Source organism: Lolium perenne, chromosome 1 (assembly GCF_019359855.2).
Source record: "Lolium perenne isolate Kyuss_39 chromosome 1, Kyuss_2.0, whole genome shotgun sequence".
Taxonomy (NCBI): Eukaryota; Viridiplantae; Streptophyta; class Magnoliopsida; order Poales; family Poaceae; genus Lolium; species Lolium perenne.
This window is the reverse complement of record NC_067244.2, coordinates 132,320,323-132,326,322: the sequence shown is the minus strand read 5'-3', so window position 1 is coordinate 132,326,322 and position 6,000 is coordinate 132,320,323.

The following is a 6,000-nucleotide window of genomic DNA, read 5'->3' as shown; positions in this document are numbered from 1 at the left end:
AGCAGAAAACAGGGAACTAGCATTGTGGCATCTTGTTAATAGGTTAGTGCCGAAAATCATGTAAAAGTGCAACGAAGTGTAAGCAAAACATATATGAATTGGTGTAAAACAAGCATGGAGCATAAAAAATTAAAGATACGTTTGAGACGTATCAGCATCCCCAAGCTTAACTCATGCTCGTCCTCGAGTAGGTTAGTGATAACAAAGATGATTTTTGAGGTGACATGAAGCCAACACAATCTTGATCAAGCATGTAAACAATTGTGAGCTGGGATCTAAGTACTCTAACATAGGCATGATAGATATAATTCAATTGAACTTAGCATCTATGTTATAACATGAAGAGTAACTCAAACGAAGGATCATGAATAATAGTGCACTGAAAGCAACTCTGTGTTTATAAGCATAGAGTAAACAAATAAAGTAGTACTCAACATGTCCTTTATGGAATAGAAAAACATAAATGCTAGGACACCTTCAAAGTTCAAATGGTGACTAGATATAAGTAATTTGAGAGCAAGCAATAGCACAATCATGAATCAATCAGTAATAATTTTGGGACTATGCACATTGCACTAAAAATGACAATTATGCTCTCTTAATTGGTGCATAAAGTAGAAGATGAAAACTCAACATAAAAGTAAAAGAAAGTCCCTCGCAGAGGAAAGCAGGGATTACTCATGTGCTAGAGCTTTTTATTTTCAAAGCAATAAGAGTGTTGAAAATATTTATTTTGAGAGGTTCTACTCATGTCAACAGTCGTGATAAATAGTATGGCTTATGCATAATTACTTCATGTAAGTTTGATTGCCTCATGCATAATATACCAATAGTGCTCATACCTTGTCCTAATTAGCTTGGACTTCCATGGACTTTCATCACATACATATGTTTTAACCAAGTTTCACGAAGGGGTACCTCCTTGCCTCCTGTACAAAGGTCGTAGAAGATGAATCTCATTTGATTTCTCAATTTTGATGAACTTCTTGAACATCCATGCCGGGAAAGCAAGGACAACAGATATTTGGACTTTTGCCAGATGAAACTTCCACCATGTGAATATGGCTTTAGTTGACGGCCCAATGTTCCTCTCTAACAATATGCATACTCCAATCTTTGCAACTCATGGTAAATCCCCCTTACTTCAAACAAGATGAACATGCATAGTAATTCACATGATATTCAACAAAAGCATATTGATGGTGTTCCCCATGACATCATGATTATCACACAACAAGCAACTTATAAGAACTAAAAATGCATAAGACATAATACTTGCCACAATAGTTTTTTAGACTACTTTCTCATGAGCTATAAATAGACAAAACATGTGATAATTTCTGAAGGTTTAAAGGTAGCACACAAGCAATTTACTTTGGAGTGGCGATGAAATACCACATATAGGTAGATATGGTGGACACAATTGGCAACTTTGGTTTTTGGATGGTTGGATGCACGAGTAGAGCTCATACTCAGTACAGGTGAAGGCTAGCAAGACTGGAATCGACCAACTAAGAGAGCGATAATGGCCATAATCATGCATAGCGACAAAACATTATCAATCAAAGCATAAAGTGATATTAAAAGTCAAAAAATAAATGATCATAGAGCCTTTAGTTGACTGATTATAGTCATAACATATTATAAGCATGCGCCAAGTCAACCCGATAAAGCATCAAAGAAGAATACCACAATATCATGTTTTTATGATAGAAACAACACATGATTCTTTCAATAACACATTATGCACTCTCAACCATTTGAAACAAGTCATGCTAAAACAATAAATACTAAGCATATGACAAAAATAACATTCAACATGACATGCCACAGTCTAGACAAGCTTCCTTTTTTTGCATCACTATAGTCATGAAATATTTTACTCCTATCCAACACTAATCAACTTATTTGAAATAACTCTCAGAGATGAAATACAATATGGACCAGAGAGCTAATATTACACAAATAATGAATACTAACGTGCTCTGAACAAAATGTAAGTGAAAAAACAAGAGCTAAATGCAGTACCAGAAAACTAAAATACTCGTGGAACAATAACAGCGAAAACTAAGCGTTCTATGCAATCAAAAAGGAGCGGGTATTTATCCAAAACAAATGTGTCGGGATCCAACATATGCTATAGCAAACAAAACAAAACTAAACAAAAAAATACGCTCCAAGAACAACACATAGTGTATGAAGCAATAAAAATATAGCGCATAGAGAGATGACATGTTGCTTTGTTGATGAAGAGGGGATGCCTTGGGCATTGCTGTCTACTGTTGGCTTCTTTTTCTGTAGACAGTGTTGGGCCTCCAAGAGCATAGGTTTGTAGAACAGCAGCAAGTTTTCCCTTAAGTGGATCACCCAAGGTTTATCGAACTCAGGGAGGAAGAGGTCAAAGATATCCCTCTCAAGCAACCCTGCAATCACGATACAAGAAGTCTCTTGTGTCCCCAACACACCCAATACACTTGTCAGATGTATAGGTGCACTAGTTCGGCGAAGAGATAGTGAAATACAAGTGGTATGAATGAATATGAGTGGCAATAGCAATCTGAATAAAAGATGGCAGCAAGCAAACATGTAGAAGAACTTGTTGGAAACGGTGTTTCAATGCTTAGAAACAAGGCCTAGGGATCATACTTTCACTAGTGGACACTCTCAACATTGCAATCATAAAGGAATATAAATAAGCACTTCACTATGCTATTCTGAATTACTCTCTGGCAAGATAACGAACACTAATTCATCATGTAGGCAAACCTTAAAGATGTATTCCCAAGTACTAATAAACACCCCACGCTGTCACTGTGAGCATTCATAGGAGGTACTAACACACCACAATTTCATAGAGACATCCAACTCAAATCATAATTCAGTGAACAAGTATTCTGTGAAATATAGCCTAAGAGACCCACACGGTTGATACGTCTCCGACGTATCGATAATTTCTTATGTTCCATGCCACATTATTGATGATATCTACATGTTTTATGCACACTTTATGTCATATTCGTGCATTTTCTGGAACTAACCTATTAACAAGATGCCGAAGTGCCAGTTCCTGTTTTCTGCTGTTTTTGGTTTCAGAAATCGTAGTAACGAAATATTTTCGGAATCGGATGAAATCAACGCCCAGGTTCCTATTTTGCCCGGAAGCATCCAGAACACACGAGAACCGCCAGAGAGGGGGCACAGGGCCACCAAACCCTAGGCCGGCACGGCCAAGGGGGGGCCCGCACCCCCCTATAGTGTGGCCACCCTGTCAGCCCTCCTGCGCCGCCTCTTCGCCTATTTAAAGCCTCCGTCGCGAAAACCCTGATATGTTCGACGAAACCAGAGAAAACCTTCCAGAGCCACCGCCATCGCGAAGCCAAGATCTGGGGGACAGGAGTCTCTGTTCCGGCACGCCGCCGGGACGGGGAAGTGCCCCCGGAAGGCTTCTCCATCTCCACCGCTGCCATCTCCACCGCCATCTTCATCACCGCTGCTGTCTCCCATGAGGAGGGAGTAGTTCTCCATCGAGGCTCGGGGCTGTACCGGTAGCTATGTGGTTAATCTCTCTCCTATGTACTTCAATACAATGATCTCATGAGCTGCTTTACATGATTGAGATCCATATGATGAGCTTTGTATCGCTACTAGTTGTGTGCTACTCATGTGATGTTATTAAATTAGTCTATTCCTCCTGCATGGTGTAAAGGTGACTAGTGTGTGCACCATGTGGTTCTTGTCGTAGGCTATGATCATGATCTCTTGTAGATTGTGGAGTTAATTATCATTATGATAGTATTGATGTGATCTATTCCTCCTTCATAGTGTAATGTGCACTATGTTAGTTCTTGGTTTATTTTGCAATGATCTATTATGCTCTAAGGTTATTTAAATATGAACATTGAATTGTGGAGCTTGTTAACTCCGGCATTGAGGGTTCGTGTAATCCTACACAATGTGTTCATCATCCAACAAAAGAGTGTATGTAGCACATATGAGAAAGAGTTATTTATTATGCGATCAATGTTGAGAGTGTCCACTAGTGAAAGTGTAATCCCTAGGCCTTGTTCCTAAATACTGCTATCGCTGCTTGTTTACTGTTTTACTGCGTTACTACTGCTGCGTTACTACTGCTTGTTTACTGTTCTGGGCAAAGCACTTTTCTGGTGCCGTTGCCACTGCTCATACTTATTCATACCACCTGTATTTCGCTATCTCTTCGCCGAACTAGTGCACCTATTTGGTGTGTTGGGGACACAAGAGACTTCTTGCTTTGTGGTTGCAGGGTTGCATGAGAGGGATATCTTTGACCTCTTCCTCCCTGAGTTCGATAAACCTTGGGTGATCCACTTAAGGGAAAACTTGCTGCTGTTCTACAAACCTCTGCTCTTGGAGGCCCAACACTGTCTACAGGAAAAGGAGGGGGCGTAGACATCAAGCTATTTTCTGGCGCCGTTGCCGGGGAGGAAAGGTAAAAGGTACTCACACTCCGGATCTCGGCTACTAAGCTATTTTCGCCATCGTAAGTACTCGAAGCTATTTCCTTTAGATCTTGCAATTGCATCTTTTTGTTTCTTGTTTACACTAGTTAGGCATAATGGAAAACAACAAAAATATGAGAGATCTTTATGAACTTTATCTTGAATTAGGACATGATGTGTTTGAAGAGAGAATTAAAAAACCCATGGAACTTTATATGCATGCTAATGGGAATGTTATTAATATGAATGCTTTGAACACTATTGTTACTAATGCTATGGAAAATTCTAAGCTTGGGGAAGCTGGTTTTGATGAGCATGATCTTTTTAGTCCCCCAAGAATTGAGGAGAAAATTTTCTTTGATGATACTTTGCCTCCTATTTATGCTGATTATAATGATAGTAGGCTTTTGTTGCCACCTGTTATGGAGGATAAATTTGATTATGATTACATTATGCCTCCTATATTTGATGATGAGAATAATAATGATAGCTACTTTGTTGAATTTGCTCCCACTACATGTACTAAAATTTATTATGCTTATGTGGAGAGTAATAATTTTATGCATGAGACTCATGATAAGAATGCTTTATGTGATAGTTATATTGTTTAGTTTGCTCATGATGCTACTGAAAGTTATTATGAGAGAGGAAAATATGGTGGTAGAAATTTTCATGTTATTAAAACACCTCTCTATATGCTTAAAATCTTGAAGTTGCACTTGTTCTATCTTTCTATGCTTGTTGCATTATGCTTCTTGAACTTGTTTATTTACAAGATTCCTATGCATAGGAAGCATGTTAGGCTTAAATGTGTTTTGTATTTGCCTCTTGATGCTCTCGTTTGCTTCAAATACAATTTCTTGCGAGTGCATCATTAAAACTGCTGAGCCCATCTTAATGGCTATAAAGAAAGAACTTCTTAGGAGATAACCCATGTGTTTATTTTACTACAGTACCTCTATTTTATATTTGAGTCTTGGAAGTTGTTTACTACTGTAGCAACCTCTCCTTATCTTAGTTTTGTGTTTTGTTGTGCCAAGTAAAGTCTTTGATAGTAAAGTTCATACTAGATTTGGATTACTGCGCAGTTTCAGATTTCTTTGCTGTCACGAATTCCGACCTGCCTCCCTGTAGGTAGCTCAGAAAATTAAGCCAATTTACGTGCGTGATCCTCAGATATTTACGCAACTTTCATTCAATTTGAGCATTTTCATTTGAGCAAGTCTGGTTCCATTTTAAAATTCGTCTTTACGAACTGTTCTGTTTTGACAGATTCTGCCTTTTATTTCGCATTGCCTCTTTTGCTATGTTGGATGAATTTCTTTGATCCATTAATGTCCAGTAGCTTTATGCAATGTCCAGAAGTGTTAAGAATAATTGTGTCACCTCTAAACATGTTAATTTTTATTGTGCACTAACCCTCTAATGAGTTGTTTCGAGTTTGGTGTGGAGGAAGTTTTCAAGGATCAAGAGAGGAGTATGATGCAATATGATCAAGGAGAGTGAAAGATCTAAGCTTGGG